Source organism: Dendrobates tinctorius, unplaced genomic scaffold, assembly GCF_039654945.1.
Source record: "Dendrobates tinctorius isolate UK_male_01 unplaced genomic scaffold, ASM3965494v1 ptg000059l, whole genome shotgun sequence".
Taxonomy (NCBI): domain Eukaryota; kingdom Metazoa; phylum Chordata; class Amphibia; order Anura; family Dendrobatidae; genus Dendrobates; species Dendrobates tinctorius.
In genome coordinates this window covers 843,493-865,817 of record NW_027361727.1, presented here as the reverse complement: position 1 = coordinate 865,817, position 22,325 = coordinate 843,493, and the positions used below count along the sequence as shown (strand labels likewise).

General features: G+C 45.9%; 1 protein-coding gene and 1 pseudogene across 2 annotated transcripts in view; one reads left to right on the top strand and one right to left on the bottom strand.

The window, feature by feature from the left end:
• TMEM86A (transmembrane protein 86A) overlaps positions 1-22,325 on the bottom strand; it is a 165,577-nt gene that overhangs the window by 142,075 nt on the left and 1,177 nt on the right. For both annotated transcript variants that reach the window (XM_073578267.1, XM_073578269.1), the window contains exons 2-3: positions 7,010-7,070; positions 182-295 (exon numbers count right to left, since the gene is read on the bottom strand). The gene's annotated coding sequence lies outside the window, so the exon portion shown is untranslated. The remainder of the gene's footprint in view (positions 1-181; positions 296-7,009; positions 7,071-22,325) is intronic.
• LOC141092279 (ras-related protein Rab-2B pseudogene) lies at positions 4,600-5,341 on the top strand (annotated as a pseudogene).

The following is a 22,325-nucleotide window of genomic DNA, read 5'->3' as shown; positions in this document are numbered from 1 at the left end:
ATTAAGAGGTACGCCAACAAGAAACGCTTGGACGCCCCTCCTTATCTTCCGGGTGACAAGGTCTGGCTAGCCTCACGTTGTATCAGGCTTAAGATTCCCTCCCATAAGCTAGGTCCACGCTACATTGGTCCCTTTGAAATCTTGAGTTGTATCAATGACGTGGCGTACAAGTTGAAATTACCTGCCTTGCTGCGATTCCCAGTGCTTTCCATGTATCGCTCCTCAATCCAGCAGTGTTTAATCGATTCCATTCATCTCCTTCTCGTTCTCCCCAACCAAGCAGTTCTGATGATATCTTTGAAATAAAGGATATATTGGCTATGAGGATAGTAAGAGGGAGGACCTTTATTCTAATTGACTGGAAAGGATTCGCTTCTGAGGAGAGATCATGGGAGCCCCGGGAGAACGTCAATGCTCCTCATATCATGAGGAGATTCCTCATCAGCCTTAAAAAGAGGGTGAGTAAGGGAGGGGTACTGTCACGGACACCGCCGTTACTTACCGGAGCGTCCCCGCTCCCCGGCGCGTTCCTGCTGCTGTTCTCTTCGGGTCTCGGCGCTTTGCGCATGCGCGCTTGCACCCTCTCCTCCGCAAGGGTCCCTGGGAGCTCTGACCAGGTGGCCCCGCCCCCAACATGGTGGCTCCCACCGGGTATTTCTACTCGGCGTCTGCTAAGGTAAGACGCCTGATTATTTTCGGATTAGCGCTAACATCTTTGCGCCTGGCGCTTACCCACAACTCAGGCCCCTAACCTTTTGCCGTCTGTCCGCTCTGTGTCTCAGCCATGTCTGACAGCTGTGTCTCTGACGTGTCTGACAACTCTGTCTCAGCCGTGCCTGTAAGCTCTGTGTCCGAGCCGTACCAGTCTGTGCCTGCCAGTCCTGCATCCCTGCCTTGCCCGCCTGTCTGCCTTGTGTATCAGCTGTGTCCGTCTGCACTCCTGTGTCGAGTCCATAATTTGCGGTACTGTCCCATAGCTTCCTCATTTTGTTTCTCTTTTCCCTTACAGCTCAAGCCCCCGCCAGTCCTGGTTTCTTTGGTCCCACTGTTCCTTCCATTCCTGTGTACCGTCTTCGGTCCTGCTATCCCGTTCTCCTTCAGCTCAGCCGAGTCACCCCTTTGGCTCCCGCAGTTGTGGTTCCACCTCCCTTGGGCCTGCTCCTAACACTCCCTGTATAGGGGGTGGTCTTCACCTAGTCCGCTTGCCCTTGGGGGCTCTGGAGCCACGACCCAGAGGGTCCACTCTCGGGATTCTCTTTAACGAACCCTAACAGCTGTATTCTTGAGAGCAGTAACTTTTCAGCTAGCTAGGGCTGTGTCGCGTGAAGATCTGGACTATGATTCAAATTAATTTGATTAATTTGCCATTTTAATTGCCCTCAATATTGATGACTGTGGTAAAAATCTAAAATTTTATGTAATACCGGGTCCAAAAGTGACGAGGATGGAGACAAGAGTTGGGTGTGGCGCCGTATTAGCGATGCTTGTTAATGCTGGGGAAGGAAACGAGACTATGCAGCCGGCTGTTGCACTTGTCATGCAGTGGCTTGTTCACTGGAAGTCGTCCTGGGTGAATGCCGCTGGTTGCTCATTTACAACGTTTTGGAGTACTAATGCCACATATGAACCCATCAGCTCAACCCTTTGGGTCCTGGTCTCAACTAACAGAACATCGACTAAGCCAGGTTTGCTCCATTGTGGACTATAAGGTGTGTAAAGTATATGTCAAGTATGTGTCAACTATAGGTAAAGTGTGAGTAAAGTATATGTAACGTATATGTAAGGTGTGTGTAAAGTATATGTAAGGTGTGTGTAAAGTATAGGTACAGTGTGTGTTAAGTTTAGGTAAGTGTGTGTAAGGTATAGGTAAAGTGTGTATGTGAAAAGAATATGTAAAGTGCAGGTAAAGTGTGTGTAAGGTGTGTGTGTGAAGTATAGGTAAATTATAGGTAAATGTGTGTAAAGTATAGGTAAAGTGTGTGTAAAGTATAGTTAAAGTGTGTGTTGTGTAAAGTGTGTGTACAGTGTGTGTAAACTGTGTGTAAAATTTAGGTCAGTGTGTGTAAAGTATAGGTAAAGTGTGCGTAACGTGTTTATGAAGTATAAGTAGATTATAGGTAAGTGTGCGTAAAGTATAGGTAAAGTGTGTGTTGCGTAAAGTGTGTGTTAAGTTTAGGTAAAGTGTGTGTAAACTGTGTTAAGTTTAGGTGAAGTGTATAAAGTATAACTAAAGTATATGTAAAGAATATGTAAAGTATAGGGAATGTTTGTGTAAAGTATAGGTAAAGTATGTTTAACGTGTGTGTGAAGTATAGGCAAATGTTTGTAAAGTATCAGTGTGTAACGTGTGTGTAAATTATAGGTAAAGTGTGTTGTGTAAAGTGTGTGAGTACAGTGTGTGTGTAAAATGTGTGTTAAGTTTAGGTAAAGTGTTTAAAGTATAGGAAAATTATTCGTAAAGTGTGTGTAAAGTATAGGTAAAGTGTGTTTAACGTGTGTGTGAAGTATAGACAAATGTTTGTAAAGTATCAGTGTGTAACGTGTGTGTAAATTATAGGTAAAGTGTGTTGTGTAAAGTGTGTGAGTACAGTGTGTGTGTAAACTGTGTGTTAAGTTTAGGTAAAGTGTTTAAAGTATAGGTAAATTATTGGTAAAGTGTTTACCAATAATTTACCTATACTTTAAACACTTTACCTAAACTTAACACACAGTTTACACACACACTGTACTCACACACTTTACACAACACACTTTACCTATAATTTACACACACGTTACACACTGATACTTTACAAACATTTGTCTATACTTCACACACACGTTAAACACACTTTACCTATACTTTACACCAAAGTATGTGAGCACCAACATTCATAATTTTTGAGTGCCACATTACTTATATCAATTCCCGATTTTTTGGCCATTCATGATTTACACACAATTTACCTATACTTTACGTATACTTTGCACACACTGTGCAAAGTATACGTAAAGCATAGGTAAATTGTGTGTAAATCATGAATGGCCAAAAAATCGGGAATTGATATAAGTAATGTGGCACTCAAAAATTATGAATGTTGGTGCTCAGGTTGGGTGTCCAACCCATGAAATCAATAAAGTAATAAACTTGGCACTCAGTATGTGAAAAATAGTTCCTTTTTTATTCTTGATATTCCTGTATTCCTATATGACTGCAACCGTTTTTATAATAAGGGTCACTAAGTCAAACACAAGAATCAACCGATGTAAAAAAAACTAACCTACCCCTCCCATTTCATTTTCACGAAAAAAATCATAATGTGTCGCAGCTCAGGTTCCAGGTCCTTGAACAGGTCAATAATAGTAGGAGAGGCCAAAATAGGTCCCAAATCCTCAAAAAAAGGGAGGCATATTGGATATGCCTACACACTAGCGGTCATGTGACTGCTGTGATGTGATATGACACACCCCGGGTCTGCACTTATACCCGGAAGCACAGGACCCTCACAGCGTCCTCCTCACCAGGCGGCCACTACACACCATGGACCAGGGCACATTCAAGGTTATACCAGGAGATGAGGCAGTTTAGCCGTACTCCTGCCCCCCCCCCCCCGACTTCTTACTTATCCGCTCTCATTACAGCGCTATTCGTTATAGGAGGAAAATTACCCCACTGCTACAGCGCTGTTCTCTCTCCACACCATCCTGCCCCAGGAGGTCCCACAAGTACAGCCCCATGGTATAGAGGTATACTAATCCTAATCTCCCTCATTCACAATACAGGTCTGGCCGGCTCTCTTACACCATCGCCACTTGACTTGTTTTATTTTCAGCAGCTCTCCTCATCAATTGGACTCCACAGTCCACGGATGCCTTTAAGACGTCCCTTTCATTCTTACATGTCATCCAGGAACTTTCTCTTGGACATGCCAGTTATATTAAACATCGCCTTAGCATGGGTCACTATGATAACAGCTCCTACTGCCATATACTGTTTGATATCACTCTCATGTTATCTCCTTTCAGCCTGCAATTTTTGTCCTCCTGTGGATACTCTGTTTCTCCTATTTGGATATTACCACAAGAAATCTTTTTTCTAGGTACCGATATACTACTTATGTCTGGCACTCTCTATATGCACTAAGAATACACTGATGTGATACATCTGTATCCTCTTTTTACCATATCTTAACGCACGGCAGTTCCATACTGCCCTCTTCCTGCCGTGTTTGTATACTTACCAATATGATTGTCTTCCCTTAATAGACAGCACAGCACGAATGAACTTCCCTTGAATATCTCAGTCACGCTGGGCACCTCTGGACAGAACACTGAAGAGCCATTACTCATCTTTCTCGAAACCCGTTGACAAGTTGTAATATATTGTTTGTCACTATAATTTCTGTATTTTGTGCCTAGACATCCAGCGGGTAGAGCGTCTCAAGTCTCCGCATCTCCGGCTGTTGAAACAGTTGATAAAACGTCCCCACCTGCAGCACAGATGAGACATCCAGCGGGTAGAGCGTCTCGAGTCTCCGGCTGTTCAAACAGTTGATAGGACGTCCCCACCTGCAGCATAGACGAGACATCCAGCGGGTAGAGCGTCTCGATCCTCCGCCTCTCCGGCTGGCGGCTGCAGTCATGTTGTACGCTTATCTGTTCACATACATCATTATCGGGGACACAAGAGTAGGAAAATCCTGTTTACTGCTGCAGTTTACAGATAAGAGATTTCAGCCGGTTCACGATTTGACAATAGGAGTGGAGTTTGGTGCCCGAACGATTAATATTGATGGAAAGCCCATCAAGCTGCAGATATGGGACACGGCAGGACAGAAGCATTTCCGCTGTATAACCCGGTCTTATTACCGAGGTGCTGCGGGAGCACTGCTCGTGTATGATAGCACTAGACGGGAAACATTTGCCCACCTCACTTCATGGTTGGAAGATGCTCGACAGCACTCCAGCAGCAACATGGTCATCATACTGATCGGAAACAAAAGTGACCTGGAAAGCCGCAGAGATGTTTCAAGGGAGGAAGGAGAAGCTTTTGCCCGTGAACACGGCCTGATATTTATGGAAACCTCTGCTAAAACTGCAGCCAATGTAGTAGAGGTCTTTCTTGGAACCGCCAAAGAAATCTACAAAAAGATTCAACTTGGGCTCTTTAATGTAAACAATGAGGCTAATGGGATCAAGGTTGGCCCTCAGCAATCCTTAACGGAGTCACTGGGGGGGAGCACGACCAAACCAGGCAGAAGGGATAGGTGCCTCCAGATGCTGCTAAAGACAATGAGTCAAATCTGAAGAACAAGTGGTGGTCCAATTTCTGACTCGCCCTGTCTGTGCTCCTCTTTCCTATTTTAGTGTTTTTGTCTTTCTCTTCCTATAAAAAAAAAACTGCCTCTCAGCCTATTTTATTGCACATGAGGGGTATTATTCTCAAGTCCTCTTGTCATTTCATTCTCCTGCTCCGTGTAGCAACTAAAAATATTCCTTTCTATACAAACTTAGCGGTATTAATATTATATTACAATCCACCGAAATGAAGGAAAAGGCAACAAAGCTGTGCACATTCCACTGGGAAAGGAAATGCCAAGCCAACGTCTACCGGTTTGGTGTAGGGTACACACAGACACGCGGTGGGCTTCATATAGGAAGCGGGAGCTGCTCTGTTCCTGCTAATCTACTGAAATCCAAGCCTTGCCATTAAAGAGAGCATCACACTCATGGGTGAGCCTTGATATGTGAACAGGGTACCTGACCTATGTCTGTTTGACACTTGATGGCCTTCCATGGCCAGAACGTGGAACCGTCTTATGACACCTGTAGTACGTATTCTGTAGGTACAACGCTCATTGCCTGATTATCCAAAACGTGCATTACTATGGAACCAATGTGGAATAACCGTTCTTAAAAGGGAATATGAGGTGCAATTTGTGTGCGTGGTCGTAGTTTAAGGGGTTGTTAAACCCTTGACATTTTGACAAACTGCTTACAATGGTCCAAAATAACAAGGAGTAATACTCCCCTAACCAAGCCGCTGTTTCTTCCGTGCCGTGGTTTCCCTGGTTCCCCCATCGGTCTCTTGTTTACCAGGCTGCTTGCCAATACCTGACTGCTGCAGCCAGTGACAAGAGGCTTCTACCCACCTCACACCGTGGTTGGTAGGTGCTCGACAGCACTCAAGCAGGAGGGTCATCACAATGATTGGGTACACTAGATGCAAACCATATTCATTTTTTTTTAACCCTTTTGTGTCCATTTTGAGATCACACTGTAATACTTTTAATGGGAATTTCAGGCAGATTGGAATATTCTAACATTTTGTCGAGGAGAACATGATCTCTTACATGAGCACTGCTGTGCCGGAGCTGGGTGATGGAGACATTGGCACACAATCTGCAGGGGATTGGCTAGGTAAATGTTGCATTGTTTCTTATACCACTGTGAACGGTAAAGGGGTTGGATAATCCCATTAAAAACTGTCCACTTTTTATGGCAACATCTGAAGGTGACCATAGATGTTAAATTGAACATACCATAATTTATCTATGTCCGTGTTACACTCACAATTGTGGGATTCCCAATTTTTTGGCCATTCATGATTCACACAGTTGGAATAAAAGTATTAAGTTATGCAGAAAATCTATAATTGGGCAAAAAAAAACTTGTAAAATTGTGTGTAAAGTATAGGTAAATTGTGTGTAAAGTATAGGTAAAGTTTGTGTAACGTATATGTAAAGTGTGTGTAAAGTGTTTGAACAGTATGTTCACAAGTGCCATTTTTGTAGCGCTTTTTTTTTCTGCACCAAAAACCAAAGTGGTGGTAGGAAAAATGCTACACACAATGGGCGGGTTGTACACCTGTTGCTTTTAATGCAAAAACGCTGTAAGAATTGACAAGTTCATCTTGGCAAGAACGCCGCAGGGTTCAAAATACGTGCGGACCCCCCAGCATCAATCATGTATATAAAAGACGCCTTATGTTACATAGCACATTGCACATACGGGCTGTAAATGAACCTACCTCTCCAGCTGTAGGAGTCGTCTGCGAATGGTGAAAAGTTGGAGCTAGTGCTGACACCGCCCTGCAGATAAATGCATGGACAGATTTTAATTGTATGAGATAATGAATAGGATATTTCTCATTAGCGCACATATTTCTACACTGAAGCACTCAAATTGTAGATGTCTATACAGACACATATAATGCATGGGTGTGTCACAGCTCATCAGATACCATTGCATCAGTCGATGATCTGCTATGAGGCCTATGATTGGAGACAGAAGAGGCTCATCTATGTGTATATACCTCCATGTTCAGTATTTGGTCAGTATTTAAGGCTACTTTCACACTTGCGTTTTTTTGTGCAAAAAACGCGCTGCAAAAAAGAGCATGGAAAAAAAGCATACAAACGCTGCGTTTTTTAAGCATTTTTATGCACATGCAGGAAAAAACGCAGTGTTTTTATGCGTTTTTAGTGCATTTGCGTTTTTTTCCACATTGTTTGTCCTCACCCAAAAAAAAAAACAAATAACAATCTGGCAACACACACGACCAATGGGACGTCAGTGGCGGTGTGGTATGTTAATATATAGACCCTGTCTACAGTATTCTTCACATTTGCTTGATTGTTCTCGGGTCAACATGGATCTGCGCTGGAAGAGTTTTCACTTCAACTTGGATTTGGACATCGCGATGGCTCAGGCTTATGCAGTTGCTTGCCATGAACAAAGGAAGAGAGAGAGACAGCGAAGACGGCGGCATATGTGGATACATCCGATTGTTGAACTTCGGGAGAGCCGTGGGGCATACCACACCCTCTACAGTGAGCTACAGGCAAACCCGGAGAAATTTACAGATTATATCCGGATGTCCCAAGAAAGCTTCAGGGATTTGCTTGCTCGTGTCCAAGAATCCATCCGGAGACAGGACACACAGCTCCGTCATGCGATTCCTCCTGAGGAACGGCTACTGGTGACATTACGGTACGTAATATTTAAAAACCAAGGGGTGGGGTCTGATGGTTGTTTTTTTTTTTACATGTACTATTCAAAACCTTGGCTAATTATTTTTTGCGAATGTACTAATATTTTATTTTATAGTTTTACAAAACCATATACAGAAATATTAATTTTACTTCTTTCTCTGTTTCGCAGATTCCTGGCGACTGGAGAAACCCTATCTTCACTACACTTCCAGTACCGTATTGGAATCTCTACCTTGTATGGAATTGTTGCGGACACCTGCCGTGCTCTCTGGAACGTTCTTTGTCCCAAATTTATGCCCCTGCCCACCGCTGAAAAGTGGATGGAAATTGCTGACAAATTCTGGATGGTAAACACATACAGATCATCAAACCCAAAAGAACTGGATCTGAGTACTATAATTAAAAAAAGTACTTTTCAATAGTACTCATGGCCATTGCGGATGCCGGATGTATGTTTGTAGAAGTGGACATTGGAGCATTTGGCCGTGGTAATGACTCCCAGGCTTTTAAAAACTCAGACATGGGCCGGAGGTTGTATGGCAACCAATTTAATTTCCCTATGCCACAGCCTCTTCCCCACACCGAAGCTCCGCCACTCCCCTTTGTAATGGTTGGGGATGAGGCTTTTCAAATGTGCGCAAACTTACTGAAACCCTACTCCAGCCGGGACTTGGACCACACCAAAAAAAATATTTAATTACAGGCTGACCAGGGCCAGAACAACTGTAGAGTGTGCTTTTGGGATTCTTGTCTCCAGATGGCGAATTCTCGGCACAGCCATTAATCTTAAACTTGAAACAGTGGATGAGGTGGTGAAGGCGTGTGTGGTTCTACATAATTTTGTGATGGCTAAAGAGCACCCGACCTTTGAACTCGATGATGCTGCTCCTAACCCATTGCCTGATTTACTCAGCACCCTCTCAGGTCATCCGTTGAAGTTGGCCAAATCAGGGACCAATTTGCGGCCTACTTTATCTCTGATGTAGGACGGGTGCACTGGCAAGATGAAATGGTGTAAGAATGTTTTCGTTTGTGTATGTTAATAAAAACCTGATTTGATACCAGTACCGAGTGCACTATGTTTTTTACACTCCAATAAAATAAAAAACTTCCCATGTATACCTGTGAATTCATGATGTTCTCAAACCTGCGCAGGTAAATATACATATGAGTTAAAATGCAGCATCGCTAGTCTGTGTTAAATATATTGGTACGTAAGCAAAGCTGCAGGTTAAATATGATATGTGTATTAACCAGGCCATGATTGATAAATAGTTATGATTATGACATTTGAGCGACTTTGGTAGGATCGGGTTTCATGAAACCAAATTTGCTTCCAATGAAACTTGTCCAACTAGTGGAAAACAAGTAGGAGATTCGTTCAAAACCAAACCACAATGCAAAGAAACTCGCCTTTTTTTTTTTCCCGAGTTTCACCAGTTTGTGTTTCAGGAAACCAGATCCTAGTCGGTAAAACGCTAGTTATTATATTAGGCCTTGGTATTTAACATATGACGTGTATTTTACCCATCAGTGGATTCAACACACAAGAGTATGTTGTTAATTACAAGACACCAGCAGGTCAAACAGATGTACATGGTATTTTGCTTATACATCTACCATAAATTTATTACGGATTTAGCTACCTATCACCAACAACACATAGACTATACCAGAAAAAAAGGTGAACACAAGGCCAAAATAGCTTATAAATAATACAATTTTATTAAAGCATCTAGTAAAATCCAATCGACAGGTATATATGGGAAAGATGTAGAAAAACGCACACATAATGGTGGTACATAGGCACATGCAAAGGGACGTACACATCCAGATTAATATATACTAGCAATATATACAGTAATCACACAATTGTGATTTAACCCAAAGGTGGAAGAAAAAACCACTATAGTATATAATATCAAAGGGGAAATAATGGACACACAAGCGCACAGCTGGGATATATACCACAATCATTTCCCTTAGCCATGTCCATAAAGATCCCACCCTGCTTGCTGCAAGTATATAATATCAAAGGGGAAATAATGGACACACAAGCGCACAACTGGGATATATACCACAATCATTTCCCTTAGCCATGTCCATAAAGATCCCACCCCACTTGCTGCAAGTGACCTCCCATGTTATTGATCACTACCCCAACATCACCAATCAAATGAGGAGTTGAATTACCAGCAAGTCGCGGCCGCAGCAGGGACAGTGATGTAACCCGGATGAGAACGTCAGCCCCGACGCGCGTTTCGATCCTCCTTCATCAGGCGTCTTATGGTCGGAAAAATACGGTACATTCCGTATCACCACTGGGACTTGGCTTGGCTGCTCCTGCTGTTCACCCTCACTAGTAACGTCCGCAGAAGATGACAATGTCTGAAAAAAAAAAACGTAAGAGATTTGGAGAAGCAGCAGATATACTTACCAAACGCACAAAAATAATCACCTCAAGGTCTGCTTGCGCCAGTTTCTGCCTGGATGGGGAATATTCTGATTCCGAAGACATACTGCATGTAAAAATAATAAAACACATTAGTACATATACAATTTAAACGACAGGCATACATTATTAGATGTAATAATACTCACATTCTTGACGCTGAAGCTGGGATTGAAGATGGGTTCGTTTTTAGCTGAATTTCTGCTCTCCAGTCTGTCACTATAGTTGTGGTACAGTGTTGGCAGACACCTCCTTTATATAGACATGGTTTTTTTTTTGGGTTGGGAATTTTATAACTTGTCTACCCAGTGGACACCAAAAAAACCGCATATGCAAAAAAAACGCATACATGCGCATGCCAATGTGCATCCATAGGCCATAATGGTCATTTTTTTCGCAAAACGTGCGCATACGTTTTTTTTAAAGCGGTTGGGCGGAAATGCAACATGTAGTGTCTGGAAAATAAAAACGCACACCCAAAAAAAAATGCAGCGCACGAAAAACGCATACGTGCGCATGCGTATGCGCACCTATGTTAAATATAGGGGGGGAAACGCATGCGCACGTATGCGGTTTTTTGAAGCAAAAAAACGCAAATGTGAAACCAGCCTAACAGCAGGATTTGTAAGCTAAAACCAGGAGAGGAACAATCAGAGGAAAAGTACAATAAAAACACATTCACTCTGGGGCGTCATGAAGGTAGGGGGCCCACATACACCCGCACAAACTTCAACTGGAATCACAGCAATACATGCTGCCATACAATTAGAGGTTAGAACCTGATGTCAGCATGCACATGACCAGGGGTGCATTTCAGTGACGTTATGCACTCCCGTTGCTTGCATGCTGAAGTCTGCTGCCAGCTTCAGAAGACGACATTGTGCGGCGGGAAAGCGGAGAGAAGGTGAGTATAATGGTTTATTTTTTCTACGATTAAAAAACAGCAGCAGAACAGGGAATATATATACCAGGATGGGGAACAAACGTACCACGAGGGAGAATATACAGTGGGGAAAAAAGTATTTAGTCAGCCACCAATTGTGCAAGTTCTCCCACTTAAAAAGATGAGCGAGGCCTGTAATTGACATCATAGGTAGATCACAACTATGAGAGACAAAATGAGAAAACAAATCCAGAAAATCACCTTGTCTGATTTGGCAAGATTTATTTTGTAAATTATGGTGGAAAATAAGTATTTGGTCACCTAAAAACATGCAGGATTTCTGGCTCTCACAGACCGGTAACTTCTCTTTTAAGAGGCTCCTCTGTCCCCCACCCATTACCTGTAGTAATCAGGGCTGTGGAGTCGGTAAGCCAAACCTGCGACTCCGACTCCTCAATTTCCCTTACACCGACTCCGACTCCACGACTCCGACTCCCACACATATTGCTTATATTTAAGTGAAAAATTTATTGTAGTACAATGTGAACCTCAGACATTTAATAATTTTTATGATCCCATAATCAAGATATTTAGATAGAACAGAATATATATTGGTGTACTACCCGCTTTTCATTCTTTTTGGTACAGATACGATATGGATAGACAGATATGGATAAATGGATAGATAGAGCAGATTTCTAATCTGCTTTTGCTATTGAAAACATTATCTATGAGCTCAAAAACCTTTCAGGTGATGCGGTTTTTTAAAAAGATGATCAGCTTTTGCAGCTGAAAAACGTATCCTCAAAAAACACAGGAAAAACGCTGTGTGTGAATGTAGCCTTAGATCAGGAATAGAACAGCCATTTATAGGACATTTCATAACTTTCCCAAATTCCTATGAAAAAATATTCAGCACATCCTGCATTGAATTACTGTACCCAATTTATTATATATTTTAGGAGTCGGAGTCGGTCCATTTTATACCGACTCCAACTCCGACTCCACCAAAATGAGCACCGACTCCGACTCCACGACTCCGACTCCACAGCCCTGGTAGTAATGGCACCTGTTTGAACTTGTTATCAGTACAAAAGACACCTGTCCACAACCTCAAACAGTCTGACTCCAATCTCCACTATGGTGAAGACCAAAGAGCTGTTGAAGGACACCAGAAACAAAATTGTCGCCCTGCACCAGGCTGGGAAGACTGAATCTGCAATAGGCAAGCAGCTTGGTGTGATGAAATCAACTGTGGGAGCATTAATAAGAAAATGGAAGACATACAAGACCACTGATAATCTCCCTCGATCTGGGGCTCCACACAAGATCTCACCCCATGGGGTCAAAATGATCACAAAAACGGTGAGCAAAAATCCAAGAACCACACGGAGGGACCTAGTGAATGACCTGCATAGAGCTGGGACCACCGTAACAAAGGCTACCATCAGTAACACACTACGCCGCCAGGGACTCAGATCTTGCAGTGCCAGACGTGTCCCCCAGCTTAAGCCAGTACATGTCCGGGCCCGTCTGAAGTTTGCTAGAGAGCATTTGGATTATCCAGAAGAGTATTTTTGGAGAATGTCATATGGTCTGATGAAACCAAAGTAGAGCTGTTTGGTAGAAACCAAACTCGTTGTGTTTGGAGGAGACAGAATGCTGAGTTGCATCCAAAGAACACCATACCTACTGTGAAGCATGGGAGAAGCAACATCATGCTTTGGGGCTATTTCTCTGCAAAGGGACCAGGACAACTGATCCGTGTACATGAAAGAATGAATGGGGCCATGTATCGTGAGATTTTGAGTGCAAACCTCCTTCCATTAGCAAGTGTATTGAAGATGAAATGTGGATGAGTCTTCCAGCATGATAATGATCCCAAGCACTATATTACATAGAAGAAATAACAGCCAGCACGACGTTTAAGATAGGTGAATTAAGATTGACCTGGGCGCCGTGGACACTCTTTAGCGAAACAGATGAATACTTCAAACTACTAAACCCTTAGTAAAATTTATCAAATTGCCTTAAGACCAACTAATCTTGGAGCAACATTGGTTGACCATTCAGACAATAGGGCAAAACCCCCTGCCGAATGGACATCACCCCCCTGGCTGGAATTCCTACTCCATCCCACTCTTAATTGCTCCCCCTTCTATCCACTCTACTTCTCTACCTAACTTTTATTCTTTCTACTCAGGTAAAAGTTTGTATTTTGTTGCGACTGATGTGTACATCTTTTCCAGGGATCTACGTCAAAGATTTTGTCTGGGACTCATGAGTTTAAGCAATAAAACTTAGACGGATACTACCTGGTTTACTGCATAGCAACAAGTATCAAGCAGTAATATATGAGATGTGAATATACGAGTAGTAAGATCAAACTTGAAATGTGATAAACTAATAATGCTTGATCATATCAGTCACATGTAATGTTATTTCTCTTTGTTAAACCAATAAAAAGATGTTTAAAACAAAATAATGATCCCAAGCACACCGCCAGGGCAAGGAAGGAGTGGCTTCGTAAGAAGCATATGCAGATCCTGGAGTGGCCTAGCCAGTCTACAGATCTCAACCTCATAGAAAACTTTTTGAGGGATTTGAAAGTCCGTGTTGCCCAGCGACAGGCCCAAAACATCACTTCTCTAGAGGAGATCTGCATGGAGGAATGGGCCAACATACCACCAACAGTGTGTGCCAACATTGTGAAGACTTGCAGAAAACGTTTGACCTCTGAAACTGCAAACAAAGGATATATAACAAAATATTGAGATGAACTTTTGTTAATGACAAAATACTTATTTTCCACCATAATTTGAAAAATAAATCTTGCCAAATCAGACAAGGTGATTTTCTGGATTTGTTTTCTCATTTTGTCTCTCATAGTTGTGACCTACCAATGATGACAATTTCCGGCCTCTCTCATCTTTTTAAGTGGGAGAACTTGCACAATTGGTGGCTAACTAAAGTTTTTTTTTTCCCCCTGTATATACCAGGATGTGGAACAAACATACCAGGATGGAGAATATATATATACCAGGATGGGACCCAGGATAAGGGACATATGTACCCAGATGGGGCCAGGAAGGGGATCATATATACCAGGATGGAGAACATGCAGGTGCTTCTCACAAAATTAGAATATTATCAAAAAGTTATTTTATTTAAGTTCTTCAATACAAAAAAGTGAAAGCCATATATTATATAGAGTCATTACAAACAGAGTGATCTATTTCAAGTGTTTATTTCTGTTAATGTTGATGATTATGGCTTACGGCCAATGAAAACCCAAAAGTTATTATCTCAGTAAATTAGAGTACTTTATAACACCAGCTTGAAAAATGACTTTAAAATCCGAAATGTTGGCCTACTGAAACATGGATTTTTGTGAGTACTCACCGTAAAATCCTTTTCTCCGAGACGCTCATTGGGGGACACAGAGACTGTGGGTGTATGCTACTGCCGTCTGGAGGCAGACACTAAGTATACAAAAAACAAGTTAGCTCCTCCTCCGCCGCATACACCCTCGCCCCGATAGCGGGCGGAAACCAGTTTAGTGCAAAAGCAGTAGGAGAACATAAAAGCGAATTAGCCTTACCGCAGAAAATCATATGTCTGAAAAAAGGATCACCCAATAATAAACCAAGAATTACACTTATCAAATAAACAAGAGCCAACTGGCTATCAGGGTGGGTGCTGTGTCCCCCAATGAGCGTCTCGGAGAAAAGGATTTTACGGTGAGTACTCACAAAAATCCATGTTTCTCCTTCGTCTCATTGGGGGACAGAGACTGTGGGACGTCCTAAAGCAGTCCCTGGGTGGGAGCAACTCACCGATCCAAACCGCATGCCCCCCTATTTAAAGGTGTGCCACTGCTGCCTGGAGAATTTTCCTACCCAGGCTCGCATCTGACGAAGCCTGAGTATGCACATTATAATGTTTCGAAAACGTGTGCAGGCTTGACCAGGTTGCTGCTTTGCATACCTGCTCTGCCGAAGCCTGGTGCCGAAGCGCCCAAGAGGTGCCCACTGCCCGAGTAGAGTGCGCCCCTATCCCTGTTGGAATCGGTGCGCCTCTAATACGGTAAGCCTCCTGAATAGTTAAGCGAATCCATCTGGCTATGGTCGACTGTGAGGCTGCGAGCCCCTTCCTGCGCCCTTCGGGAATCACAAACAAACAGTCTGTCTGGCGAAAAGGTGATGTCCTTGACACATACCTCCTGAGGGCCCTTACTAGGTCCAACATGTGGAGCGCCTTTTCCACGCTGTGTACTGGAGCTGGACAAAACGAAGGCAAAACAATGTCCTCATTAATATGGAAAGAGGACACAACCTTCGGCAGAAGCGGCGGCGGTGGTCTAAGGATTACCTTATCCTTAAAAAAAAGTCAGTCAGAAACGGAGCTCTACAAGATAGGGCTGCCAACTCCGAGACCCGACTAATGGAAGTTATGGCTACCAAAAATACAACCTTTCTGGAAAGGTATGACAATGAGACTTCTTGCAATGGCTCAAAAGGAGTTTCCTGCAAGACACCCAGAACCAGGTTAAGGTCCCAAGCATCTATGGGCGCCCTAAAGGGGGCACCAAATGAGAGACCCCCTGAATTAATGTCTTGACCTGCATATTGGTAGCGATCTTTCGCTGGAAAAGGACAGACAAGGCCGATATCTGCCTCCTCAGGGAACTCGGGGCCAAACCTGCGTCTAGGCCTGACAGCAAAAAAGCCAGGATGTTGGGAACCGAGAAGGACAAAGGCGCAACCCCGTGCTCTCGACACCAGAGAAAGAAAACCTTCCAAGTGTTATCATAAACCCTCGCCGAAGACGGCTTCCGGGCGCTAACCATTGTAGCAACCACCTCATGCCCAAACCCCGCCTGGGTCAGAATCCAAGATTCAACGGCCATGCCGTCAAACACAGGGCCCCTAAGTTCAGGTGGCAGATCTGCCCCTGAGACAGTAAGTCTGGCCGTTCCGGTAGATGCCACAGCACGTCTGTGAGGAGCTGTACTAGATCCGCGTACCAAGCTCGACGGGGCCAGTCTGGGGCCAGTAGAATTGCCGGGACCCTCTCTGTCTTGATCTTTCTGATGACCCTCGGGAGAAGCGGCAGAGGAGGAAACAGATATGGGAGCCGAAACTGGTTCCATGGAAGGACCAATGCGTCCACTGCGATTGCTCGCGGGTCCTGGGACTGAGCGACAAACATGCCCACTTTGGCGTTCTCCCTGGAGGCCATCAGATCCACGTCCGGAGTCCCCCACCGTTGGCAAATCTGCTGGAAGACCTCGGGGTGCAGGGACCATTTCCCGGCCACGACACCCTGCCGACTTAGGAAATCTGCTGCCCAATTTTCCACGCCTGGTATGTGAACTGCTGAGATTACCGAGTGGTGCCTCTCGGCCCAACGGAGTACATGCTCTATCTCGCGCATGGCTGCCCTGCTGCGCGTGCCTCCCTGGTGATTCACGTACGCCACTGCCATGGCGTTGTCTGACTGAACCCGGACTGGGAGTCCTGCTAACCCGTGCTGAAAATGCTGCAACGCCAACCGCACCGCTCGAATCTCCAACAAGTTGATTGGGAGACGAGCTTCTTGGGGCGACCACTGCCCCTGGGCCGTGTGATGGCGAAACACCGCTCCCCAACCGAGAAGACTCGCATCGGTCGTGATCACCAACCATTGGTCTGGGGGAAAGGGTTTCCCCTGAAGAAGAGAGGAGTCACGCGTCCACCACTGAAGTGCTCGTCGGACTTGAGAGGACAACCTGCACTGATGACCGACGGAGAAAGGACTCCAGTCCCAAGCTGTCAAGAGAGCGTGCTGCAGGTGATGAAGATGAAATTGAGCAAACGGCATCGCTTCTATTGCCGCTACCATCCTCCCTAGAACCCTCATCCCGTATCGAATAGTGTGAGGGCCTGGTTGTTGAAGACTCCGAACTCCCTGCCGGAGCGCCCGAGCCTTGTCCTGAGGGAGAATTACCAACCCTCGGGAAGTGTCGAAAATCATCCCTAGGAATAGAATCCTCTGAGCTGGGGTAAGGGATGACTTCTTCCCGTTGATCAACCATCCTAGGCGAGATAGGGTATCCAGCGTGATGCTGACATTTTCCTTGCACGCCCGAAAAGACGGACCCTTTACTAAGAGGTCGTCTAAGTACGGCAAAACCATTATGCCCCGAGAATGAAGAATGGCCATGACGACCGCCATTACCTTGTGAATATCCTGGGAGCCGTGGCTAACCCGAACGGCAGAGCCACAAATTGGAAATGCCGACCATCTATTGCAAACCGAAGGAACTTTTGATGCGGGGGAAAAATAGGGATGTGCAGGTAGGCATCCTGGACATCGATTGAGGCCAAATATTCTCCCTGCTACATGGCCGATATCACTGAACGGAGGGATTCCATCCGAAAGTGCCTGACTCTGATGAACCTGTTCAGGAGCTTTAGGTCCAGAACCGGTCTTACTGTTCCGTCCTTCTTGGGGACCGCGAACAGATTGGAATAAAATCCCTGAGTCCTTTCGCCCTCTGGTACCGGGACAATGACCCCGTTGCATTGAAGACTCCTGATGGCCCCTAGCAACGCCTTTGCCCGGGATTCCGATTTGGGAAGCCGGGAAGGAAAAAAATCGTCTTGAAGGATGTCCGATAAACTCTATTTTGTACCCGGATGAGACTAATTCCGCCACCCATGTGTCGTGTGCCACCTTGACCCAGACGTGGCGGAACCTGAGCAGACGTCCGCCTACTCTGCTGTCTTCGGGTACCTGATGCCTCGAGTCATTTTGCTGAGGGCCTCTGGGACTTGGCCCCCCTTGACCTGGGCGGTCGGCCCCGCATCCTACCCAGCGGGTTGGCTTTATACGTGACCTGACGCTCTCTGTCTTGGTTGTAGCAAGCTGGGGCGGCAGAACTGGCCGCTGTTGCCCATCCGGGAGTGCGAAATGCTCGAAAGCGCGCCTGCGGTTGACGAAAAGGCAGTCTAATCTTCTGCTGTGGGAGAAAACTGTTCTTTCACCCTGTGGCATCCGAAATGAGTTTGTCTAATCCCTCTCCAAATAGTCGGTTACCCTGATCCGGCAGGGAAGTTAACGATTTCTTAGAAATTGAATCAGCCCGCCATATCCTTAGCCACAAGGCTCTCCTAATGGCGATAGCGTTTGCCGCCGCTATTGCCGCGCAATTAGCCGCATCCAAGGATGCATTAATTAGATAGTCATCCGCCATCGCGATCTGATTTGCTATCTCAGACACCTCTATCGGCAAGTCTCTATCCTGTAGGACTCTATTCAAAGACTCTGACCATGACATCATGGCTTTGGCCACCCATGTTGCCGCAAATGAAGGCAAAAGCGCTGACCCCGATGCCTCATACACCGAGCGTGCTAAACCTTCTATGAGCCGATCCGTGGGGTCCTTAATGGAAGAACCACTAGGCACTGACAACACTGATCTTGAGGCCAGGCGTGACACTGGGGGATCCACAATCGGCGATTCCGCCCATCTCTTACAGAGCTCTGGTGCAAACGGGTATCTCGTCTCTAGCGTTCTTTGTCCCGAAAAACGCTTGTCTGGACGTTCCCTGTGCCGCTGCACCATGTCCTCGAACTCTGGATGAGTGCTAAACACTCTATGTGGTCGCCTGGCCTTTTTAAAAGATATTTTATGTACCTGCGGTTAGGGAGACATCCTCCTCAATACCCAGAGTCTGATTGACAGCTTCAATGAGACTGTCTACCGTTTCCCGACACCCCTGGGTATCCAGGTCCAAGGATTCCTGCATGTCCTCATCCGAACTCTGCTCGCTCCCAGAAAATGGTGACGGTGACCGAGACGCCGCACTCACGGATGCCGAAGCACCGGAGGGGCCCGGAGACGCCATATGGGTTTTCTCCCTGTACGTCTGCTTAGAGAGAGTGCGGCCCCTGCAGGCCGGTGGCCCTTGTGAGGTGGATGAACCCTCCCAAACAGTCGAGCCGTCATCTCTACCCCTATCCAGGGCCTGAAGGGTCTCAATCGCCTTCGTAAGCGAAGCCATAGACCGAGAAAGTGATAACGCCCATTCCGGGGGATCCAGACCTCTGGGCTCCGTTGGAGGGGAGGGCTCCTGGGCGCATTCGGAACTACAGGCTTCACATAACTTAATAGACTGCGATCGCGGGAACACAACCCCACAGTAAACGCATGCGGTATAAAAGGACGTGTGCTTTTTCCCTTTCCCAGACATACTGCTGAAAAAGGCCAATTTTCTCTCTCTCTCCCTTTTTTTTTTTTTTTTCTTTCTAAGGCTTAAGGGAAAATGAGGAGAAGGAGGGTAACCTGCCCTAGTGTGGCTCCGGGACGGGGTCGCACTTACCCGTCTCCTCGTGTCTCCCCGCGCTCCTGATTCTGGCTGTTACTTCCTCTCTGGGTAGGCTGCGAATGCTGGCCTACCCTGTTCTGAAGCCGGGGCCTCAATTTTATCCAGCGCCCGCCCCGGACCTGGGGGCGGCGCCGGATATGACGTCACGTCGGGGGTCGGGCCTTCCCCCCCGCGGCCTAAGCCGAAGCTGCGGGCTAAATTTGGACACTGCCCGCCCGCCCGTGCATGGGCGCGCCATCCTGGCGATCCCGCCGGTACCCCCCTGAAGCGCTCTCCCTTCCACCGCTGGCATCTCCCCTGGCGCGGGATCTCCATGCATACCCGCTACAGTTATGGGAGGAAAGAGGGAGGAAGGAGGGAAGAGGAGGGGGAGGAGGGAGGTCGGAGGGAAATGGCTGCTGATCACAGCCCTATGCAAACTCTGCGGCTCCAGCACCAGAGTTGCTGGGGCATACGGACTGCGCTGACCTGCTCTTTCCCTAAGCAGGCGCTAGCCTGGAGCCTCTCACTGCCCAGGGGCCCTCCCCGCACATCCATACCTGCCCTGAGGTCATGAGGTATCCATCTTCGAACGGTGCAGGCACCCTAGCTCGGTCCGCCTTGTGTGGGCGAGGAGAGGGACCGTCCGCCGCCATGCAGCACCGCCGTCATGCGTTGGTGGAGCAGTGGGGGCCGCACAGACTAGTCTTGTGCCTCTGTGCAAGCCCATGGTTGCGATACCTAGGGGTGGACAGGGCTAAGTCTGGCATAATGTCCCACGTCGCGGGAGAGGAAACGTGGAGGGACACTCGCACGTGGTCGCCTGTTGATGGTTTGGGGAAATCGGATCCTTTCAATAGGATGCGTTGCCCCTGTCTTATCTTCACAAAATAAAAAAGAAAAATAGATGTCTGGGGAAAAGTCCCAGAGATGTCCCTCGGTGCAGGAAAGGATACGCGGAGGCAATACTCGCGCGTGCTCGCCCGTTGATCTTTTGGGGAGATCGGACCCTTTCAATAGGGTCCATCGCCCCTGTCTCCTCTTCATAGCGAAAAAAAAAAAAAATAGTCTGGAGAGATCCAGACTGCGTGTGCCTCCATCAGACACTAAGCAAAAACTGGTTTCCGCCCGCTATCGGGGCGAGGGTGTATGTGGCGGAGGAGGAGCTAACTTGTTTTTTGTATACTTAGTGTCGGCCTCCAGACGGCAGTAGCATACACCCACAGTCTCTGTGTCCCCCAATGAGACTAAGGAGAAATGTATGTTCAGTAAATTCCGTCAATACTTGGTCGGGGCTCCTTTTGCATCAATTACTGCATCAATGCAGCGTGGCATGGAGGCGATCAGCCTGTGGCACTGCTGAGGTGTTATGGAAGCCCAGGTTGCTTTGATAGCAGCCTTCAGCTCGTCTGCATTGTGGGGTCTGGTGTCTCATCTTCCTCTAGACAACACCCCATCTATGGGGTTAAGGTCATGCGAGTTTGCTGCCAATCAAGCACAGTGATACTGTTGTGTGTAAACCAGGTATTGGTACTTTTGGCAGTGTGGACAGGGGCCAAGTCCTGCTGGAGAATGACATTTCCATCTCCAAAAAGCTTGTCGGCAAAGGGAAGCATGAAGTACTCTAAAATTTCCTGATAGACGGCTGCACTGACTTTGGTCTTGATAAAACACAATGGACCTACACCAGCAGATGACATGGCTCCCCAAACCATCACTGATTGTGGAAACTTCACACTAGACCTCCAGCAGCTTGGATTGTGGCCTCTCCACTCTTCCTCCAGACTCTGGGATCTTGGTTTCCAAATGAAATGCAAAATTTACTTTAATCTGAAAACAACACCTTGGACCAGTGAGCAATTGTCCAGTTCTTTTTCTCCTTGGCCCAGGTAAGACGCTTCTGGCATTGTCTATTGGTCATGAGTGGCTTGACACAAGGAATGCGACACTTGTAGCCCATGTCCTGGATACGTCTGTGTGTGGTGTGAAGCAATGACTCCAGCAGCAGTCCACTCCTTGTGAATCTCCCCCAAATTTTTGAATGGCCTTTTCTTATCAATCCTCTCAAGGCTGCGGTTATCCCGGTTGTTTGTTCACTTTTTTCTACCACACTTATTTCTTCCACTCTACTTTCCATTAATATGCTTGGATGCAGCACTCTGTGAACAGCCAGCTTCTTCATCAATGACCTTTTGTGGCTTGCCCTCCTTGTGGAGTGTGTCAATGACTGCCTTCAGGACATCTGTCAAGTCAGCAGTCTTCCCCATGATTGTGGAGCCTACTGAAACAGACTAAGGAATCTTTATGAACGCTTATGAAACCCTTGCAGGTATATTTTGTTAATTATTCTTATTTACTGCTATAAAAACTTTTGGGTTTTCATTGGCTGTAAGCCATAATCATCAACATTAATAGTAATTAATATACTGTATGAGTTTCACTTTTTGTATTGAAGAACAGAATTAAATTAACTTTTTGATGATATTCTAATTTTGTGAGAAGCATCTCTAAATACCAAAATGGAGATCAGTATAAGGGTTATACAGTATAAACCCAGATGGGGCCAGGAAGGGGAATATATATAACAGGGTGGAGGATATATACACCAGGATAGGGCCAGAATGAGGGGAGGCTCAGGTCCAAATCTTGCACAAGGGCCCACTGAG